The 24009-nt window shown below is 39.4% G+C and overlaps 1 protein-coding gene across 1 annotated transcript in view; it reads right to left on the reverse strand.

Moving 5' to 3' along the window:
* The window catches only part of SCFD2 (sec1 family domain containing 2), a 336120-nt gene that overhangs the window by 226670 nt on the left and 85441 nt on the right, over positions 1-24009 (reverse strand). The window lies entirely within an intron of this gene.

A 24009-nucleotide genomic window follows, 5' to 3' on the forward strand; every position in this document is an offset into this window, starting at 1 on the left:
GGGTTCAAGATATTTTTGGATTAGTATGAAGGTAATTCACCTAATACCTTGAAAACATTCTTGCTTTTAGCTCTTCCACCAGTTTCTTGAGTGGTAGTTAGAAGAGAATTTCAAAATTCCTCGCATGTGAAAATAGTATTGCATTACTGCAGTAAACTGCATAACTTCCAAAGCACTATGCATATTTGTAGTACAGATTCTGAGATTTGGGGTGAATAGATAAATCCCATTTTAAATAGTGTGATTTAATTTCATCTATAATATAAAATAACTCTATAAAATAAAACTTAACTATTTGTACTTAAATTAAAACCAGGGGACAAATGATCACAACTTGCAACGTTCACATTATTCATTCAGAAGTATTCATTAAGCATCTACTCTATATCAGGTACTATTCTAGGTCTGCGGATACAGCAGTGAACAAAACAAATCCCTTGCTCTCATAGAGCTTACAGTCTAGTTGGGGGAAATAGACAATTAAAAAGCTAAAGAAGTAAAATATAAAATATATTAGATGATGGTAAAATAGAGAATAATAAAGCAGGAAAGGAAGATGGGACTCCAGGGTGTTGGTTTATATAGGTGAACATGCACTATTTTAAAGAGGAAAATCCATGTGAATATGGGAGTATTAGAATAAAGAAAGATCTAGGAAACTCTCCTTCTAAATGAAGTTGGCAGCAAGAAGCAGAATATGACTCTGTATTGGGATGACCACCCAAAACAAGCTTTTCTTGTCAAATTACTTCTACGCCTGGAAAAAATTTGGATATACTAGTATCATGTCAAGGTTATGATTCACAATTATATTATTTGATACACAAAAAACAGCTGTTGCCATTTATTTCCACTAAAAATCTTGGATGTTCACAATGTATCACACAAAATAAAATGGTAAGCCTTTGGAATGAATAAAGTACAACTGTAAAGAACAGAACAGAGACTTTACTGTTACATGGTGACAAGACAGGATTCATCAAGTATAAACACACCCACTTCTCAAAGGAAACACTGAAAGTTTTGAAGGCATCCTAGAATTGTTCTATAGCTTCAGGATTCTCTTGAGAGGAACCTTCAAGTATTCTTTCTTTGCTTTACAAGTTGCCAAACACAATTTAAAAGAAAGGAGCTGTGTTGTTGGCCTGTTAAAAGAAGGGCTGTGGGGTTTGTGGTATTTTCTTTCTTCCTTCCTTTCTTTTTTTTTTTTCTTACATCTTACTCTATCTCCAACTCCTTGGATGACATTAAGCAGATTCCTTCATTGTTTTATATCCCATTTCTATTTTTTAAAATATATTTTATTGATTTTTTACAGACAGAAAGGGAGAGGGAGAGAGAGTTAGAAACATGGATGAGAGAGAAACATCGATCAGCTGCCTCCTGCACACTCCCCACTGGGGATGTGCCCGCAACAAAGGTACATGCCCTTGACCAGAATCGAACCTGGGACCCTTGAGTCAGCAGGCCGATGCTCTATCCACTGAGCCAAACCGGTTCAAAGCAAGTGTATACAACAAGTATCTTTGCTACAGAAGGCCTATGAATCTCTCCCAGAACAAAAGGATTTTTTAAGAGATAGTTCTAAAAGGAAAAACAGTAGGACAATCATCATAATCATTTGAAAAGACTCACTCACCAACATCTGTCCATCAAAGCATCACTCCCAAGTTGTAAATCTAAGATATGTTTTGCTAGAGAGCAAAATCCCTTAGTAGTGTCACTCCAGCAGACTTCCGTTGGCTAGGTAATACCTGAGCACACCAATTCCTAAAATTTCATTCTCATCTGCTCACTGCATTCCAAGAAGTTAATTATGGAGTTGAATACAAAGCCAAAAGTACTGATCAGTCAGAAAGAGGCATGCGATGCATCGGAAGTAAGGAGGCTCCATCTCAATCAGCCTGAATCCAATCCTGACTGTTCCTCTATCTAGTTCCTTAGCCTCTTATAATCTCTTTATTTCTAAATGGACATGATATACTTAGAAGATGGCTGAGCTCTTAAATTATTTTTGTCAAGTTCTCCATTTTCACTTTCTTCCCCCCATAGAAGACAGCAAATCATGTTCTCACTTAGGTAACACAGCAAAATAGAAGTGCTCAAAAAAAAAAAAAAAAAAAAAAAAAAGCTTTACTATGGAAGCAAATGTAGATACAGAAATACAGACATGTGTGCAACATGGACTGCTATACATAACGCATTTCCTAACTCTGTCCACTAGCAGGTTCTAGAAGCAGTGACACCCCAGTAGCAATGAGCACACCCAGTGGTCAGATCTAAGTTTCTAATATCCTATATACTAAAAGCCTGATATGCTAAGTGTCCAACCATTCGTTCGACTGGTCGACCAATGGCTATGACGTGCACTGACCACCAGAGGCAGATGCTCCAACCAGTAGATTAGCTTGCTGCTGGGGTCCAGCTAATTGGGACTGGGCTAGATGGGCCGGACACGCCCTGGAGCCCTCCTATGGTCCCTCCCCAGCCCCAATTGTGCACCAGTGGGGTCCCTCAGCCTGGCCTGTGCCCTCTCGCAATCTGGGACCCCTTGGAGGATGTCAGAGAGCCGGTTTCGGCCCAGTCCCCACAGGTCAGGTAGAGGGATCCCACTGGTGCACGAATCCATGCACCAGGCCTCTAGTTCTCAAATAAAAGGAAACATGGATCCTTGGAGAACTGGCTAATTCTAGGGATAAGTCAGGGAAAATACAAGAGGAACCTGGGAGATCTTGCAGTGCCTAAAAGTAAAGGAAGTCCTGAAAAAAAAAAAAGAAAAAAAAAAAACACAAAAGAATGGTGGCAAGTCAAAAGGACACAGGAGATAACTGGAAGACCTCCCAGTGGCCAAAGCTGAAACAATTTGAGCAAGAAAATTAAGTTGTAATAGATTATAATCCAAAGTATAGAATAAATGTGCATCACGCCATACTGATATAAATGAGTGCATTAATTAATAAATGTAGGAGAAGAGAAAAATCTTCCTTACAGAAAAGTCCCAATAGCTAATGCAAATACCCCCCACCTGGAGGTAGAGTGCAATATCCCCACTTCATGAGTGTGGGCTGTACATGACTTGCTTCTCAAAAAATCATGTATAAAAAAGGGAGGGATGAGTAACTTGACCTTAGCCAGAAGATCAAGGTTAATATTACCAGTGATAAGTCATATTGATATTGTGTCCCTACCGTGATGTGATGAGAATGACATTCATTTTTGTATTCTCCCAAACCCAAAACCGCATGACAAAGCATCAGATAAATCCTGAGAAAAATTCTACAAAATGCCTAGCTAATACTCTTCAAAACTGTCAAGGTCATGAAAAACAAGGCTAAAAAACTATCATACACCAGATGAGACTAAGGAAACAGAATGACTAAATGTAATTTGGGATCGTGGAACAGAGAAAGGACATTAGAGGAAAACTAGTGAAATCAGAATAAAGTCTGGAATTTATACTTAATCACAATGGACCAATGTTGGTTTCTTAGTTTTGACAAATGTACCACAGTAATGTAAGATGTTAACAATACACTGAGGGGGTATATAGAAAAATCTCTGTATTATCTTGGCAACTTTTCTATACATCTAAAACTATTCTAAAATAAAACATTTATTGGGAAGGAGAGAGGAAGGGGAGGGAAGGACAGGGGAGATCAGATGAGACAAACACAGGTAAATGTTGATCTCCTTTCTGTTAGACAATTTCAGCTCCATATGAGGAAGGACTCCTACAAACAGCACCAAGGTAAGAGACTGACGAGGGACGTAATAAACTTTCCACTAATGGCAAAGGGAGGCAGAATGATCACCTGGCAAGGGTGTAACCGAGGGAATCCCATGCCACCGTGGCTTGGAAGGTGAACTAGAGCGTCCTAGTGCTATCCATAAAAGCATGGCTCCAGATTGGACAGATACTCATTTTCTGGTTTTCTCTGCTCTTAGAATGAAATACCAAAAAGGAAAAAAATATCAGTGATCCCCTAGATTGAAACCTTTTTAAAAGTGAAAGAAAGACTCTGAGGAGGATTAATAATGAAGATATGGAGGTAAGATTGCATGCCTGGTTTGAATCCTGGCTGTACCAGTTATTAGCTGTGTGATCTGGGACAAGTTATTTAACTTGGCCAAGTCTCAGTTTCCTCTTCTATAAAATGGATATAATACCACAAATACTTGAATATTAATCAATCCCAAACCACAGGCACCTATTTTCATAATTCTGGGACAATTACTTAAACTACTTTAAGGTTAAAATAGAGTAATCCCCACCATAGGACAGACTTTGTCAGGACTCAAACATAAGGGGACACCCTATTTTCTGAGGACTAATTTGGGGGGAAACACTTTCCCCTATATCTGAGAATAGACAATAATAGCTTCTGCTTTATAAGGTTGTTTTAAAGATTGAATAATAGAAGTAAATCACATAGCCTTGCATAAATATTAACTATTACTCCAATTACTATCACCTGGACTGCTTCCTTCCCCAGCAGAAGTGATGGAGATGAATTAAATACCTTCTAGGAATCGGAGTTAGCAGTCTCAAAGGAGGGAGCAGCAGCCTGCAAACACTGGATGTGAAACCACATCTTGGAACTTAGCTGCAAAGTTAGTCAAAGGTGAAAGGCAATATAAACATTATTAAACATTGCCATTAAAAAAGCACACTCAGAGCAAACCACAACCAAAGCAAAAAATAAAAAGACTTCTTTATGAAATACCAGGGATTAAATTTCTTATTCATTTGCTATAAATGGGCTGACTGGTAGGAGGTGGAAGACTGGAGCTGTGCTGAGAGTGACAAAACTATTCTGTAGACTGGGGCTCCTGTTATTTTTGAATGAGTCCCCAGTAACTCCATACAAAAGGCCCTCTGTCAAATGCATATTGTCTTTAGAAAATCCAACTTTTGGGCTGAATTAAAACACCTCTGCAAAGTCAGAGTCCATCTCTGTGCTGCTACGTCTGCAGGCACAAGGAGCAAAAGGCCACATTCTGTGTGGCTGCAGAGCAAGCTGGCTGGCTTCAGACCTGCTCCTCCATGCTGCAGACCTGCAGACTCAGTGAAAACCTAAGCCACCCTAAGGTGCTGCAATTCCTCCAAGCTCCTGCTCAGTCCTAGGCATGCTGCCAGAGAGGGCCTGAAGGAGTGCCTAAAGCCCTGTTACCACCACAGCATCACTTGCCATCCTTGCATTAAGACTTGCCACTAGGCCTTAAATTCCCATAACAAGCCATTCTGCTTCTTTACATGCCCCAGGCAAAACACAAAACTGCAACTTGGTATGTGTAAGGATAACTCATTGATGTACTTAAGCATTCTTCATAGTGTACATACGATGTGCCAGGTACTGTGATATACTCTGAGCATACAAAGAACAAAGGAAGATACATGATTCAAGAGCTTACAGGAGAGTGGGAGTAGGATTAAACAGTAGTGAGGATGCAATAACAAATGCTTTAGTAGAGCAATTTGTTCACTTTAGAAACACAGCAAAGGAACACCTAAATCCTGGAAGAGGTGGCACCGCAATTGAGTCAAATAATCAACCTCCAATATGAGGAAGGAGCAAAGCTCTGAGCAATGAGCAATGAGATAGGATCCTTCCTTCATTACTTTAACAACTTTTTAATGCACACTTACTAAAATTGTGTGCTAGGCAGAAAAATGGCCCCCCAAAGGAGCCCCAACTCTAGTTCCCAGAATTGTAAATATGTTACCTTATATGGCAAATGGGATTTTGCAGCTGTTTAAGTTACAGATCCTGAGACGGGGAGACTAGTCTGCATTATTGGGTGACCCCCATCTAATCACATGAATCCTTCAAGGAGAGGGCCTTTACCGTGGTTAGAGGGAGATGCAATGATGAAGGGTCAGAAAGAAGCAATACTGCTGGCTTTGGAGGTGGAGGAAGCGGGTTACCAGCCAAGGAATGCTGGGGCCTCTAGAAGTTGGAAAAGACAAGGAAACAGATGCTCCCCTAGAGCCTCCAGGAAGAAATGCAGTGCAGCCAACACCTTGATTTGAGTCCAGCAAGGCCGGTGTCAAACGTCTGACCTCCACAACTGTAAGACAGTAAATGTATGTTGTTTGATGCCACTAGGTTTGTGGTGGTTTGCTGTATCAGCAATAGGAAACTAATACAAGTAGTTTATGTAAGGAAGGGCATGAGAAGCTCCACATCAGGGCCCACAGCCCAGAGAAACTGGTACATGGTAGGGTTCCATAAATAATTGTCAAATAACCAAACGAACAAGAAGAGCAAACATGAAGGTGCCTGGGTGGTACCTTCCTTTTCCATCTGTACCACTAGGGGTCTAGTGAGTGCCGTCAGGGATGTCACAGAAAGGGAAGGCATGGAGACACACCAAATTTAAAATTTGCTACCTATCAGTTTCACCGAGAACTAGTTAGTTCAAAATCATGCAATCTTGATCAGGCCCAGCATAATCATGTAGGAGAGTGATTTTCTACAGTGTGGTCCATACACTCGAAATCCCAGAGACCTTTTCAAGACGTTCACAAGGTCAAAACTGTTTTTACAGTGCTCGCTTCGGCAGCACATATACAAAACTGTTTTTACAATACTACTAGACATTCTTTGCCCTTTTCATTGTGTTGACATTTACACTAATAGTGCAAGAATAATGGGGGTAAGATTGCTGGTACCTTAACACAGATCAAGGAGAGTGGCTGCCAACGGTGCTAACAGGCATTGTAGTCTTTATCACTAAGCTATGTACTCACAGTTGGACTTTTTAAAAAGCCAATTTCACTTAAGAATGCTCTTGATTAAGCAGTAAAAATTAATCCAACAAAATGTCAACCCGTAAAGGTCTCTTTAATATTCTGTATAATAAAATAGGAACTATGCATGAAGCACTCCTGTTATACACCAAGTGCAATGGTTATCTGGAGGAAAAGCGCTTACGTCATTATTTGAGTTGTGAACTGAACTAATGGTTTCTCTCATGCAATAGCATTGTTAATTGAAAGAATTTCAGATAGAGAAATTATGATTATTAAGACTTGGGCATTTGCCAAACATTTTCTCGAAAATGAACAAAGTGACCTTGTTCCTTCAAGAAAAACAACTGGTATATTTATTGCCAATGATAAAATTCTGCCTTTTAAGCAAAAATTCAAACTTGGAAACTTGTACTTGCCAGATTCTCTATACTTAAAGACTTTCTCATGAGATTAATGGTGACATTAAAAATGTGATTTTTTTGAATAGCATAATGAAATGTATCAACATTTGGAACATTTGCATAACTCATTGAGCCAATATTTTCCACATGACCAAAGTATGATGTAAGAAAATCAGTCATAGGTAAAAGATCCATCCAAAATAAAAGATAAATGAGTGAATTTTAATAGTAAATAGTACAAAAAGCTCATTGATATGGTTTCCAATCCCACATTACAACTTACCTTTAAGAAATGACTACTTTTACCTGAAAACATCTGAAAAGGCTATTAAAATATGCCTCCCTTTCCCAATAACGCATCTGCATGAGGCTGTATTTTCTTCATGTAGTTCAACCAAACAACATATGGCAACATATTAAATGAGGAGGCAAATACGAGAATATAGTTGTTTTCTATTCAATGAGACATTAAAGAGATTTGCACAAATATAAACCAATGACATTCTCACATATTTTTTATTCTATTTTCCCTCTTTTAAAAAAAAAAATTTAATCCTCACCTGAGAGGGAAAGACAAAAAGAAATATCAATGTGAGAGAAACACATCAATTGATTGCCTCCTGCACATGCCCCAACCAGGGCCCGGGCCAGGGAGAAGCCTACAACTGAGGTACATGCTTTTGACCAGAATCGAACCCCAGACCCTTTGGTCCATAGGCCGATGCTCTATCCGCTGAGCCAAACCGGCTAGGGCTCTTTCCCCCTTTTTATGGCTAAAATGCAGCTGAAGTGATAGTAGGCACTATCTTCTTTGAGAAGAAAGCAAAACAATATAGGTTACTTAAATCAGAGCTTCTCAAAATTTAATGTGCATGTGAATTACTTGGGGCTCTTGTTAAATGCAAATGCTGATTCTTTAGGTCTGGGATGGGCCTGAAGATTCTGCACTTCCAACAAGTTCTCATGTGATCCCAATGCTGCTGGCCCGTGGACCACGTTTGGAGTGGCATCTGGACTGAACCACCCAACAACTTATAGACTGCAATTTGTATGGAAAATAAACTATCCTGTCTAAGTCACTGTATTTGTGGATTTCTTTGATATCTCACCTTAATCTGAATACCAACATAACTCATAAATCTATATCTCTAGCCAAATTTCTCTCCTTGCTCCCTACCCATACAGTCAGCTGCCACTGGACTTCTCCACCCATACAACTCATCTGCAACTTAACTCAATACATCTAAAAATGAAATCCAGATTTTTTTTACCCCCAAATCTGCTTCTCAGTCTGCATACCTTATACTGTTGTGTGGTACCGACACTGACCAAGACAGAAACTTGGGCTCTACTTCAGCTCACCCTTTCCCTGCCACACTGAGTAAGCCACCAAGTCCTCATAATTTTATATAACCATGTCCTCCTCATAATTTTATATAACCATGTCCTCCTCATAATTTTATATAACCATGTCCTCCTCGCTATCCCTTCCTTTACCACCTAAGTTGCAACTACCATTATCTCTAGCCATGATTCATCTCATTCTAAACCAAATATTTGATCTCCTAAAAGTTATTTCATGGTTTCCACTGCCTTCAAGATGAAGCCTTTATATGACATATGCATTTCATGAGTAATGGCATAGACAAGAAAGTTGGAAGAATGCATTAAGAAGACTCAATAGGATAAGACGTAAAGGAACACAGAGAGGCTACTCTCAAGTATGAACATGTTTCCCAAAATGTATCCCTCTAAGGGACACTTGGAATGAGCTGGCATTCTCTATCTGTGGAGGAAATGATTCCCTGGCACTGAGAAATGGCAAAGTCCTCAGTTGAAATGAAAACAGATTCTACAAACTCTTTCTCCAACTAAAAATACCATTAGAGAAAAATCGTGGTATTGTCAGTTACACAATGGAATACTATATAGCAATGAGAATGATTTATAAATTCATAAAACAACAATATGGATGAATCTCACAAATATAATGTTGAAAGAAAAATCCATAAAAAAGGAATGTATTATATGATTCCATTGACATAAAATAAAAATAAAAAAACAACAGGGGAAAACTAATCTGTTTTCAGAAGTCCCTGCCCCTGGAAGAAAGGAGTAATTGGGAGGCTCCCAGGGTTGCTGGTAATATTCTGTTTCTTGATCTGGGTGCTGATTACACAGATGTCTTCAGTTAGTAAAAATTCATTGAACTGTATTTTTCTATATTATATTTTACTTCAATAAAAACTTTTTAAAATGCCATTATACCAGGCCACGTTTCCTGTGTCCTGGGAAGAACATAGCTATCTACTTTGAGTTCTTATTACACATTAGCATGGATCCAAAGCAAGAACAGGAAGACAGAAGGAGCTTACAGGAGTTATCAGAGAATCTAATTCTGCTACACTCACCTTTGGCTACGGGTAAAGGTTCTGGCCTCGATTTCAGAGAAAGATGGAAAGAACAACTTTCAATGGCTGTTCAGCTTAAAACACACATATGTTTTAGGGGGTGAGGGGATAGAAACTTTTTTTGTGACGTTTTCCCCCATCTCTCTGGGAAATGATGCTACACTGTGCTTCAAACAAAACTGCCAAGCTTACGCGGCTGTTTTCTGTAAACAGGCCAGCTGGGCCATAAGTTGCATGACACGAGGGACAAGCTACTTCTTCAGAGGGCAGAACAGAGCACCACAGAGAGTTGAGAACTATGTGCATCCAACAAAATCTCCAGCCATTTGTCTTTATCTGGCCACTTTAACGATTTAAGAGCTCTCTTTGCCGTGTTATCATCAATCAATTACAATGATTGAGCAGCCGCTAAAATCTGGAGTATTTAAAATGCAACTATCCATGACCTAAATTTCCTGCTTGTTCTGTTGGCCCCAAGTTAGGACAGTTTGTCAAGGGAGCCAATAAAAATAATAAAAACAGGTCAACACTGGGCTTCTTTCTGAAGTCCATGTAAAAATATTCACGCTCCTCCTATCAGTGCCAACTCAATGTGTCCACTCTTGGCTTAAACTCTTTGTAAATTCTGCTTCTCCCAACAAAATATTCCATAGAATATACACGTTATCTAACCCTCCCCTCCCCCTTCCTTCTTTCCTTCCTTGCTTGCTTTCTTTTTAAGCTGGCTAAGCAACAGTTTCCTAACTCTTAGCAGGCAACTAAAATGATGCCATTTTTCTGACTCTAGCAAAGGAGTTACATTTTGGCAAATTAGAGAATATATGAGAAAATGAAAATATAAATCTTAGCTACCTTAATGGAGACTGTGATACTGCTCTTCCAAGCCCGTAACGGACTTTGAATTCTAGGATCCACAGAGCAAAGACTACTGAATGGGGAGGAGGAAGAAAAAGGCGGTGGAGGCACCAGTAAAAAAGCTTAAAGGTTGTCTGTGAAAACAGGAACAGTTGCCCTGGCTGGGTTTCTCAATGGTTAGACCGTCTGACCTGCAGAGTGAAGGGTCGCAGTTCAATTCCGGTTAAGGGCACAAACCTCAGTTGTGGGCTCGATCTCCAGCCTTGGTCAGGGGCACCTGTGAGAGACAACCAATCAGTGTGTCTCTCACGTGGATGTTTCTCTCCCTTTCAACCCCTCCCTTCCACTTTCTCTAACAACTAATAGGAGAAAAAATATTCTTGGGTGAGGATTAACAACAAAAAAACTAGAACAGTTATCTTAAGTACTATTTCAAAAAATTTCGTACCACTTGACGGACGGACGGAAGGAAGGAAGGAAGGAAGGAAGGAAGGAAGGAAGGAAGGAAGGAAGGAAGGTGCTGCACTGTCCAAGGAAGGAAGGAAGGAAGGAAGGAAGGAAGGAAGGAAGGAAGGAAGGAAGGAAGGAAGGAAGGAAGGTGCTGCACTGTCCAAGGCCCCAAGCCCCCTCATGAGCGGTACCAGGAACAATGCACCTTCCCCACACACCTGCCGTGCCGCGGACACCTGCAGCTCTGCGAGCTGCGACAAGGCCCCAGAGCCCACTCTCCTAGAGGCACCTCAGCCAGAATCTCAGAATAAGACTGGGTCTTCTTATTCAGAAGCCGTTCAGGAACATTCTCTGCTCCAGAGGGAACCTTCGGACAAACTCCAGAACAGGCCTAAGTGCCAGAATGGGGGCCTAAAGGTACAACAGTGAAGGCAGCATAGTTGTTCTTAGGCATTTCCAGATGCTCATTGTCAGCTACTCGATACCCTATAATCTGGTTAGTGAACCAAGACACTTGATTTGGGATTTTATTTAAAAGCCACGTAAAAATAACTGGTAACCTAGGATAAAGACATTGCCAAATGCTAAGATTTTACATCGATTATACCGTCCACCAAAACCAAGAGGGGAGGGTTAGTTCTCTCCCCATCTGGGACAAATTTCTGTAACTTGCAATGTTGCTCCCTATTATTCAAAATTTGCAATATTAATGTTTTCTTTTAACAACACAGATTTTGGCGGGGCATACTTAAAGGTGAACTGCAGTGTCCTGGAATAATTCTAGGCTAGTTACTATAAGGCCTCTTGCTATGATAATGCACATACAATACAAGTATACATAAGTGATAATGAAATTGCTTTTCAATTCATTGCTGGTTTATAAGAAAGTTAAAAAAAATCTGTATTGGCAAAGGAAAAACAAAAAACCATAAACCAGTCATTGAGCTGAAACCAGATGCTAGAAAACAAGCCAAAATAAAGCTAGTGTTTGTTGCCTTGGGAAACACTGGCTTCTGCACAGAGTCCAGAAATTTGGCCCTGGGCCCCTTTCAAGGTGGGAGAGTTGAACCTTCAACTCTCTCTATGTTAATTCAGGACACTGGAGAGATTAAAGCAGTTGCAGATTGATAGTATCCCTAGTGACCAAATCTCCCCTGAAAGAATGAGCCTCTCAGTTAGGCCTGCAGAATTACCAAAGATTATTCTACTGGATATGAGCTCACAACCAACAACTTTAAAACACACAAGAAAGCAAACCATGGATGACTCAGTAGACACATCATACAGCAGCTACAATCCCAGGGACTTCAAGAGTGGAATTATCAATCGAAGAATATAAACTGCTTATATGAAACTAGAGGCCCGGTGCATGGGATTCATGCACTGGTGGAGGCGTGGCCTGTGGGGATTGGCCTGTTGTGGGAGCACTACTCATCCAGGTCACCCGAGCAGCTGTGGACCCACCCTCTGAGCGGCTGCTCCCTGGTCTGGCATATTCTGTGGAGCCAGAGCACTCACCTCTCCACGGGACCCAGTCAGGGCTGGACCCAGGGACAATAGCACTGAGAGGTGGTGAAGTAGGCCTCAGTCCAGTGGCAGCCATGAACCCGCCTCCCAGCTTCTGGGATCAGATCTGTGAGCCTGATGGCAGTGTTGTGTGGCCTGTGGGCATCTAGAGGAGGCAGCAGGGAGCGAAGAGGAGGAGCTTGGGGCGAGGAGGCAACAATCGCAACCTGGGTTCCTGCCCGTCAGCCCGGGGTTCGCAGCGGGAGCAGCCGCTCATCCTGGTCAGCCAAGTGGCATTCCCACTGTGATAGCGTACTGACCACCATGGGGCAGCTTCTGCATTGAACGTCTGCCCCCTGGTGGTCAGTGCATGTCATAGCGACTGGTCGACTTGTCATTCTGGTCATTCTGCCGTTCAGTCGCTGGGCTTTTATTATATAGGATGTTCAAAGAAATAAAATGAGCCCTAGCTGGTTTGGCTCACTGGACAGAGCGTTGGCTCGCAGAGTAAAGGGTCTTGGGTTCAATTCTGTTCAAGGGCACATACGTTGGTTGTAAGGTCCTGACTCTGGTCTGGGTGCAGGTGGCAACCAACTGATGTGTTTCTCTCACATTGATGTTTCTCTCTGTCTCTCCCTCTCCCTTCCACTCTCTCTGAAAATCAATGGAAAAATTTCCTAGGGTAAGGATTAACAAAAGAAAAAAACATGAAAATGAAGAAATTAAGATAGGAATAATAGACTATCAGACTATCAAAAATAACCTGAAGTGCCCTGGCCGGTGTGGCTCAGTTGGTTGGATGACATCCCGTGCACCAAAGGGTTGCTGGTTCGATTCCTAGTCAGTACACATGCCCAGGTTGTGGGCAGTCTATCAATATTGCACTCTTGTGTAGATGTTTCTCTCTCTCCCTCTCCCTTCCTCTCTCTTTCTCAAAATCAATAAAAATATTTTTTAAATAACCTGAAGTATTTTTAAAAAAACAGAATTTTTAAAAGTGGAAAGCATAATATTTGAAATTAAAAACTCAAATACTGACTTCAAATACTGAAGAGAAAAATAGGGAAATAGAAAATAAATCTGAAGATATCATCAAACTATGGCAAAGAAAGAAAAGATGAACAATATGAAAAGAATATTGAATGAGAAGGTATAAAATATGTTTGACTGGAGTCCCAGAATGAAAGGGGGCGGGGGGGGGGCACATAATACTAGAAAAAATCATATATGAGAATTTTTGAGAACTAAAGAAAAACATAAATATATAGAATAGGAAATACAATGTATACCAAGATGGGCAAATGTAAAGAAATCCAGAATTAGACATTCTGACATTATAATAAAATTGTAAAACACACACACACACCTGAAAAGCAGCCAAATGGATTACAGCAAAAGAAAGTGACATTACCATGACTGCATGTGTCTCAATATCAACAATAGAAGCTGGACATAGTAGAATCAATATAATTAGCAAAGTCCTGAGTAATAATCATCTTTGCACACTTAGCTCCTATTACAGTGTCAAGGATATCCTAACGTGTTCAGAAAGTGCTGGTTGGATATATCAACTCTATTCTCTATCTCTACTGTAGTTAAATAATTAAATTAGTCACTAGGAAGAATAAAATGAGAGTCACAGTAATGAAGTCAGAAATTGGCTTATTTCTCATTTCGTTAAGAGTCGTGGGGTGGGGAAATACAACAATAAATTCACCGAAATGTCAAAAACATCTGCTAATATGAAACAGGGAGTCCCTGCACCCCTACATCTTACCCTTGTTCTCCGTCAAGAGCAATGTGTTTTATTCAGGGCACTTGGCATGTATTGTTTTCGTTATAATAAAGATCCATATCGTCCATGCAAATGTTGCTGCTTATGCCCTGCAGCAGAGACGACTGATTTGCATGTTTGTGACAGACCGCTGTGCCATACTGACTAGAGAAAGTCTTAATCAGCTCCGATTTCAGTTTACTCTGGGGTTTCATATTTTGCTGACTGCAGATAAAACTTTCTTCTTCAACAATGGCTGCATATATGTAGCCATTCCTATAGAATTCCACAGGAATTTGAATTGAAATTCAGGAATTCAGAAGGTACCTAACAAATAGCTAAAATTTCAAATCATTTTTAGAGTTAATAACTTTTCCATTTAAGTTAAAAGCAAATATTACTGCAGAAATAAATTTTATTTCTTAAAACAAAGCCATGTGATGCGATATATTTTAACTGGTTTGAATTTTCTGTGTTTAGAGACTAGGATATTGGATATGTAAATTCACTTGAGACACAATTGTAATATTTTCCAAATTATTCAAATATAAACAAAAAATCCTACTAAGTTTAAAATGTCAATTGCACATGGAGTAAAACTAAATAATTGTTTTTAATCTGCAAGTAATTAAATGAGTTTATATAATAACTATGTTCTTCTGCAATATTTCCATTTCTTTAGCATTCATTGTAGACTAAAATTAACTCCTAAGTTAATTAAAATATAACCAAGAATCAGATTTATATTGCTGTTATTTTATTTATCCATGCCTTCTCTCTTTTCTTCCCAGGCATAGAATTAAAGTGAAAAAAAATAGCAGTGACTAATTTAGAACACTTTGGTGTCTTCAAATTCACCTCCATGAAATATTTTATCAGTATTTATAAAGCTGTGACTTTATAATCATAGTGAAGGCTCCCCATCCAATTCCTCCTATCTCTCTTCCTTCCACATAGTAGCCTACTTTCAATTATTTTTATCTATTCAACTATTTTATCACTTAATATTATAGAGCAGGCACATTAAATTGGGAAAGAGCTCTCAATGTTGAAGGAAATAATGGAATATACCATAATAAAAATGTATCATTGAATACTGAGATCTAAATTAAATAACATAGTCAAAGTAAAAACATGTCCACCTACAAAGCAATTTCTTCTTTAAACCATCTACAACTTAAAGCATAAGTGGAATATACTTTGGCAAATCTAAAAATACTAGATAGATTTTTAAATCAGCAATGCTTGAAATTACAGGTAACATCCAAAGGAAACTTATTTTTGTGAACTGGTAAAGTATAATACAAGTGGAAAAACATTATTCACCAGACCAGTGAGCCAGGACAGAAATGCTCTCATGCCCACCACACCCTATTTCACCTCTGCTCCCTACCATTGGCTTAGAGGAGGGACCTGAATAAGGAAAAAGAGACAACTATCATGATAAGCAAAGCATCCGAGGGACAAAACCGTCTGTTCTGACAGCTCCATGATGAGGCTTGCAGCTGGGTGGGTCAGATAGAAACAGTTTTAAAGCATGTTGACATAAATGAAATCAAATGTACTTTCTTCTCGTCTATTTCTTCTTTCCTTTTAACAGCGTTGCCTCCCTCCTCTTCCTTCTCTTCATCCATTCATTCTTACATTTTTTAATAAACATGTGTCCAGGCACTGTGTACTAGACAGAAGGGAGATGTTGGTAAATGAACAAGGTCCACCCCTTATACAGCTTGGAGTTCAGTGGTTGATGGTAACATGAACAGACAATTACAAAACAGAGGGTTGGTCTGAGACAGTAAATAACACTCCTGGTCTTAGGGTAGAATACATTTGAGGCAGCCAACCCAGAATTGGGAGGTCAGGTAAAGTTTCCTGGAGGAAGTAAAGAGAAATAAAAACAAAGTTCTGATACATGTTGCAACATGGATGGACCTTGAAAATATGCCACGTGGAAGAAGCTAGTACTAAAAGACCACACAGTGTATCTTTCCATTTATATGGAATGTCTGGAGTGGGAAAATCCATAGATACAGAAAATAGGTTAGTAATCTCTTAGGGCTATGGGTGCTGGTGGGATGGGGGAAGGATGATGGGGTGAGGGAGATGTTGGAGTGAAACAGGGAGCATTTCTAATGGGTATAGGTTTTTTGTTGAGGTGATAAAAATATTCTAAAATAGATGTGGTGATGGTTGCATAACTCGTACTTTAAATGGGTGAATTATATGGTATGTGAATTATATCTTAATTAAAATGAATATTAATAGGATTCTAATAAGAATGTGCCCAAACTTTGGGACTCTTATGAAATTTTCAACCTTCCTTATATTTAGGTTATTAGGATGATGGAGACTCCTTAGTAGGTATAAAATGGCCCTTTCAAGGATAAAGTTGTACTGGTTTCCATTCCTACATCCACAGGTGGCCTGAGAGTACAACAGGCTGCCTGCTCTTGGCTTCATATTTGCATGACATTGACACATCGAAGAGCTAATCCAAGCAAGTACAACAGTTAATCCAAGCAAGGACAATGACATAGTCTAGTCTATTAGCATTACCTGATATAACAAATGCCTTTCAACGATTATTAAATAAATGAGGAAAAGTAATCTACTCCAAAGAAATGTCCCATCAAAATATGAAACTCATTTCACTGCCTTTCAGTACTGTAACTAACAGTAAGAGCCATTTAAGCAAAGCTTCTTACTTGTGCCCCAATATTCAATTTCCTTACTTCATCTAGTAACACGACCACCCAATTAACATGACCAACAGCTACCCAAAAACAGACTACATTTTCTAGCACCTCTTGCACCAGGTATGGCAATGGAATCAATGACATGGTGAGTTGTAGTGACAGGTGGCACTTCTGGGTCATGATCTTAAAGGGAACATGTTGCACCCACCACTTCCTCTATGTTCCTATTTTTTTTATCTGTGGAATAAGGAAATCTTGCAAGAGATAGAGCAGCTATTTGGAACCACAACATGGGAGTGTGTACAGCAGAACGACCACATCAAGGTGTCCAAGCCCTCGCAACAAGAAGCTGCCATAAGGCCCAGGCCACCGACAGAGATTTTTACATGAGAGTGAGTGAAATTTCTGCCATGCTTGTGTCTACTATGTTTTGGGGTATTTGCTATAGCCTCAGATGTAACCTAACTAAATGATCCACTATCTGCTCTGTATGTCCACAGGCCTTTCCAGATGGCTGGTATACTACCCCCAAGCAACAGGATCTCACTTATCAATGCCTCACTTTGTACTTATTATTTGCTTCATGTCAAATGGCAACAGTGCTAAGCAGAAAGAACATTTGTTTGTTGTTATCATGAGTCCTTGCAGAAGCTTGGGAACTTACCTGCTTGAATATACCCTGGCTGCCCATGAAACAATCCTGCTAGCAGCTACAGGAGATTAACGTTCCTGAGGAGCAAGCATTCTCTTTGTGGATAGATTTATTGTGATGATTTTGTTTCACCTCTTGCTGGGGGGGGCGGGGGGAGGAGCTTTTCAAACAAATCAAATGAAATGTAAAAATGCACTCCCCAAACCAGGAGCCAGTGAACATCACCAATAGCTAATTATCTCATACACACACTAGAGGGATAAAAGAGGAAAAACTTCACTTACTTCAGGCCACAGGAGCTAACTAGGTGGAACATATAATCCAAAGGGAAATATGGACAGTAATAAAATTCTCTGGAAATAAAAATCCTTTGCAATATTAAGTTTAGGACAAGAACCTATATAGGAAGCATAACACAAAACATCTTATCTTACTCCCTTACGTAGTAGTGAGCTATGGCAATTTTTTTCATAGAATAATATTTTGCCTGGCATTCTTGAAAATGCTGGTCTGAATAGCAAACTAAATTTTAACTATATTACAGAAGTAATTCCCAATTATTTTGAATTCTAATATACTATATCTTTGTTTGATTTAAGTGGTACTTCATTATGCAAAATGCTTTCATATATTAAAATAAGTGTTTGAAATTTTTAAAATTTTAGCTGATCTGGTAGAGAAGGGAGAGAGAAAAAAAACTTGTCAGGAAGATGCAAGGACTGTGCTAGACTCTGTGGATATCAAGATGACAATTCCCCCAGTCTCAAATAGTTCAAAGTCTAATGGGGGGCCAGAGAGACAGGCCCTCAAGCACAACCACAATGTTATATGGTGTTTGCTTGAATAGATATCAATATAAGGTGCTCTGTGGGAGCACAGAGGAGGGTTCAACTCTTCAAGGTTTGGGGACTGGCTTCTGTTTTCAAAGTAAAATAGAGATGGGTTTAGGAGTCCTTACCTATGTGATCTAGTCCTGGTCCCAGGTTTCTGAAGGCTACACATTGCTGTCCCAAGATTCCATTCTGGGCCTCAAGCTTCCTGCTCCCTAATCTCTGCTATTGTTCCTAATACTGCTATTGTTCCCTGGCAGGAGCCTGCCCTCCTCCAGGGGAGAGTCCCCGAAAACAAAGGTATAGAACATGGCTTTTGAAAACTCTAGTCATTGTCTGAATTAGACTTGAATTATTCAATATGTTATTTTAAGCTACCATTTGTTACTAACAGTAATAAATAGCATGCGTGTGCAAACACACTCACATAACAAAAAATATATAAATATAGCTGTGATTATAATCTATGAGTGAGACCTAATTGAACAGAAGTCTAAGGTTAATTAATAGCAAGTGGAGCTTTCAAAATAAAAGCACGATACATAAAAGTTAATAAAACTGGCTCCAAGTTAATTAAATTTATTTTTCTTCAGAAATATTCTGCCCTCCTCCAAATGCAACATGAACAGCTTTCTGGAAGCAATGTAGAAAATCATGAAACATAGAAATCAGCAACTACTAACCCAAAAAATGAAGAGGGATACTCTCTATATAAATAAAAATAAACAAGGTAGGTCATATTATTCTACAGTCAGCATTTTTCAGGATACTGCTCAAGCCATGATCTTGAAGACAATGCTTCATATTGACTCAGCTCTGGACAGCATGCCAGGCACTGTTCCGCTCACTTTGTATGTATTTATTCATTTGATCTTTAGGACATCCCTGCGAGATGGCTCTATTACCATCCTCATTTTATGGTCGGAGTCTTTCCCATTCTTCAAGGTCTAATTCAAATTTAATCTTCTCATGAATTCTCTCTTAATTACACCTACCTTCCTCACCCATTCAAATTATTTTCTACCTTCCTCTTTTCCACTATTTTATGTCTCTCTGTTTTAGAGAACTTATAGTTCATGTTAAAGTTCTTTATTTATGCTTCTCTTTCTTGCCATGACATCACAAGTTTCTGCAGAGGTAGGCTCCGACTCATTTTGCATGCCCAGCAAATGTTTGTGGAACGAACAATGGCATTAATAGGAGAGGAAAGAAGAAAGGAATTTAGCAGCAGCTTTAAAAACAAAGAGTCATGAGTAAAAAGCAACAAGCAATTATTCTCTGTGTCTGCAGATGAGAAAACAAAAGAGATCTGAGATTATGGGATAAAACATTAAATTAAATAACAGGTAAACATTAAACTATACTGAAAAAAATACTAGTGAATGTTTACATAATCTTGAGAGGTGAAAAGTATTTCTAAACACACCACCACAAACAAAATCCAAGCAAGAGAGGAACTGAATAAATAGTCCAGAGAGATGGCCCTGAGCCAGGCTGCATAGATTCCCAAGTACCGTGTGTGGAGTCAATTTCTTTACTGTAAAATGGCGTGACAATACTAACCCCCCATCTCATGTGCTTCATGGGGTGGGATGAATGAGATAATGATTGCAGAGTTCTTACTACAAAGCCAGACACAACGTCTTTTAAGAATGTTTAAAGACAAACCAATGAAGAAAAAGATAGAGTTGACTGCATAAAAACAGCCTTTGTATTCTTTAAAAAAAAAAAGTTATCAAATAATAAACAGACTGAAAAAAAGATGGCTATCCTAAATACATGAAGATCTTTTATAAATTAACAAGAAGATGAAAACCCCCATAGAAAAAAACAGGAAAGCACAATCGAGCATTTCACAAAATATGAATATATATACAATGAAATAACTAAGCATAAAAAAACATTTACTTCAATTAAGTAATTAGAAGCTATTAGTTAAAATGAGATATCAAATTTTTCTTATTAAATTGGCAATATTGATGATGGTATCAAGCAGAGGGCATATGTACAGAGCTTTGTAGGAAGTTTAAATTGGCACATTTCTGGATGGTATTTTGCCAGTAAATATGTACATACCTTCAACCTAGTAACTCTAGGTATTTATGCCAAGGAAATTATTGATATGTACAAATATATAAATTGCAGTCTGGTTTATAACAGAGCAATTCAAACAACGAGAATGATTAGTAAATCACAATGCCTTTAAAACAATGTGACTATTGCGATCTCATGTAAGGCATTTAATGCCATGAATAAACAAAACAAAGGAGACAACAGCATCATTACATGATTCCACTTTCATTAAAAACAACAATAGCAGAGTATATGTGTGTACTAGTATGTGTAGGTATACCGTACATACACATTAAAAAGATCTGAAAGGAGACAAACCAAATGCTAACATTATCTCTAGATAATAAAATTATAGGTGTCTTTGGAAAGCTATAACATATTCTAAATTTTTTATAATAAATATATTTTAAATTAAAAAATACTAAAAATTATATTTTCCAAAATAAAATCATTAGCAGGTAGTCCTGCCTATCACTCAGCTGGCCCTGAAATTAGACTATATCTTCAGTGTGGCTGCACTGTACTCCTCAGAAGAGGCATACAATAATGATCATCAGCCCCAGGTTCTATGGGAATATGAGCAGTTCATGTAGTGTAATGGAAAAGTTCAAGTAAATGCCAAAACAACTGTGGGGACCATCACACGCTCAATGGTTAAATGGCATTAGGCAAAAGGACAACTAAGCAGTACTAGATAAAGCTAAAACCTTAATCTCATGCTTACTCAGCAGCAAAAAGAAAAAACAAACATTAATTATGAAAGATTTAGTGATCTTATGGTTATAGTTCTAGAAATACTTCCAGTGTATGTTTATCTACGCTATAACTCATTGCTTTCTGCAAATTTAAAGGAGCCTTTTAGCTGACAGTTCAAATGTTTGGTCACAGCTAAGGGGAAAAATCAGTTCAACCACTTTGGAAATAGGCAAAAGGAGACAAAGTCCTCATGGTTTAAAAAGGGTGTGTGTGACCCTAACCGGTTTGGCTCAGTGGATAGAGCTTCAGCCTGCGGACTCAAGGGTCCCAGGTTTGACTCCAGTCAAGGGCATGTACCTTGGTTGCAGGCACATCCCCAGTAGGGGATGCGCAAGAGGCAGCTGATCGATGTTTCTCTCTCATCGATGTTTCTAACTCTCTATCCTGCTGGGAGCCGGTCCATGCTTGCTGTTTCAAGGGACCTGGCATATATGGCATACTGTTCTTAATATGTTTGCTCACCTTGGCACTATATGTTTTAACCAAGGTCTCTGAGAAAGGTTGTTTCCCCAGGTAGGGATTTTCCCCTGAAGTTAGGGAGGGAATAAAACCTCTTAACTAAGTGCCAGGTGGGTAATTAATCACTTTAACTACGAACAATCATGCTTAAGCCACATAATCTTTACTCCCTGGAATGGAGATAGAAACGCCCTAACCTTTGTAATAGAGATTGATAGGATTGGAATCAACTGGTATAAATACAGATGTAAGAAGACAGAACCAAGAGAGACAGAACCTAGGCACAGAACCTACACAGAACGTTCTCTAGAGACAGAAGAACTTCGCTGGAGAGAACATGGCAAAAGTTCCTGGACAGAAACTGGCCTCAGAACCTAGAGACAGAACCTAGCGAGAGAACATGGCAAAAGATCCTGGACTGAACCTGACTACAGAAATTGGCAAGAGAACCTGACTAGAACCTGGTGACTGAACCTGGCTGGAGAACCTGGACAGAACCTGGCTGGAGAACCTAGCGAGGGAACTTGGCTACAGAACCTGGCTGGAGAACCTAGCAAGACAACATGGACACAGAACCTGGCTGGAGATCCTAACCAGAACTTCACTGGAGATCCTGACCAGAACTTGGCTAGAGATCCTGGCTAGGCTGCTGATCAACTGAACGCTGTCTCCGTGTCATTCCTTCTTCGCCGACTCCGTCCACACCTTTGGGGACCCCTGGACCTGCTGGGGTTGGACCCCAGCACTATCCTTCTCCCTTCCTCTCTGTAAAAAAAAATCAATAAAATATATTTTTTTTAAAAAAGGGTGTATGTGGCTCTCGCCAATTTCTCTCACTGGTGAAAGGGTCAGTCTGCAGACTGAAGGGGCACAGGTTTGATTCCTGTCAGGGCACGTACCTCAGAGGCAACCAGTCAGATGTTTCTCTCTCTCTGTCTCACCTTTTCCCCTCCATTCTCTCTAAAAATCTATGAAAAAATATCCTTGGATGAAGATTTTTTTAAAAATGGTGTGTGTGTGTGTGTGTGTGTGTGTGTGTGTGTGTGTTTCCAGCTTCATAATAAACCTAAGAAAGGCCCAATATTCAGAATGAATCCAGTCTGCGTGCAAATACATTCAGCCCCATCTTCCTCATATGACACAAGGGAGCAGGTACAGCACTGTGTCACTAGACTGTACATCAATTCATTATTATGACTATTACTGAACAAAAGTCCCAAGAGTTAAGAGTAGACATATGGTATATTGACTTGTGCCTTTTTATTTTTTTTTAAAGTCTAACCACTATGTTTATCTTTTGTGTAAGTATTACAAAATTATAATACTTTTTTAAAAATATGTTTTTATTGATTTCAGAGAGAGGAAGGGAGAAGGGAAGAGAGATAGAAACATCAATGATAATCGCTTCTTGGCCTTTTGGCTAAGATCAAGTGTAGAAACATCAATGATGAGAGAATCACAGATTGGCTGCCTCTTGCATGTCCCCTACTGGGGACTGAGCCTGCAACCCAGGCATGTGCCCTGACTGGGAATTAAACCGTGACCTCCTGGTTCATGGGTTAATGCTCACCTACTAAGTCATACCAGCAGGTCTTGACTTGTGCCTTTTTAAACTAATGAGATTATAGATCCAACTGAAGATTCTTAATTTCATCCAGTAAAACAAACCAAATAATTGCCTATCTTGCTATTTACTGTCTATTTCAGTTAGTGTGGTCACCTGTTTTTGCTTTTTTTTGCCACCCAGCACCCATCACCTCTTCTCTGGTTAAGAGCACCCAGTTCTCCTTTGGGGAACAACTGCTCATATTTTGGTTCATACAGGGGCATTGACCTCATTTTCTAACTTCAGGAACTGACAGGTAACCCAGGCATAGTCATGCAATATATTCATTCCCCTAGACAGAATGAATATTCAGCAGCTACTTGGTCCAAGCCAGGCCCATTTTGAGCAAAAATCATCAGACTTGGCATTTTTTTTTTTAAGCTCTTGGGAAAGAAACACATTCTTTCTTCCCTACTTCCATGCTGAGGGGATATGAGCCTTACAGCAGCTGAGTGGGGATCTTTCCATCACCTGGAGCCTACCTAAAAATGAAAGTAATACAGAAGGGAGTAGAACCAAGAAGTAGGGATAAAACAGAGTCCTAAGAAACAGTTCTTAAAAGCTGGATCCAACCATGCCTGAAGCCACTCATCACCATTTGATTTGGATTTCTGTCACATAAAACCAAAAGGAGGCAATAAATATGGGACAGGGGGTTAGAGAGTTGTCTCCTCCCTGCACAGTGGATCTACCTGTCTTAGCTGGGCTGCTGTAACGAAATACCATAGAGTGGGTGGCTGTAGTAGGTTGTATCTATTTTTTCTGCCCAGTATCCATTGACCCTTC

Source organism: Myotis myotis, unplaced genomic scaffold (assembly GCF_014108235.1).
Source record: "Myotis myotis isolate mMyoMyo1 unplaced genomic scaffold, mMyoMyo1.p scaffold_m19_p_1, whole genome shotgun sequence".
Taxonomy (NCBI): Eukaryota; Metazoa; Chordata; class Mammalia; order Chiroptera; family Vespertilionidae; genus Myotis; species Myotis myotis.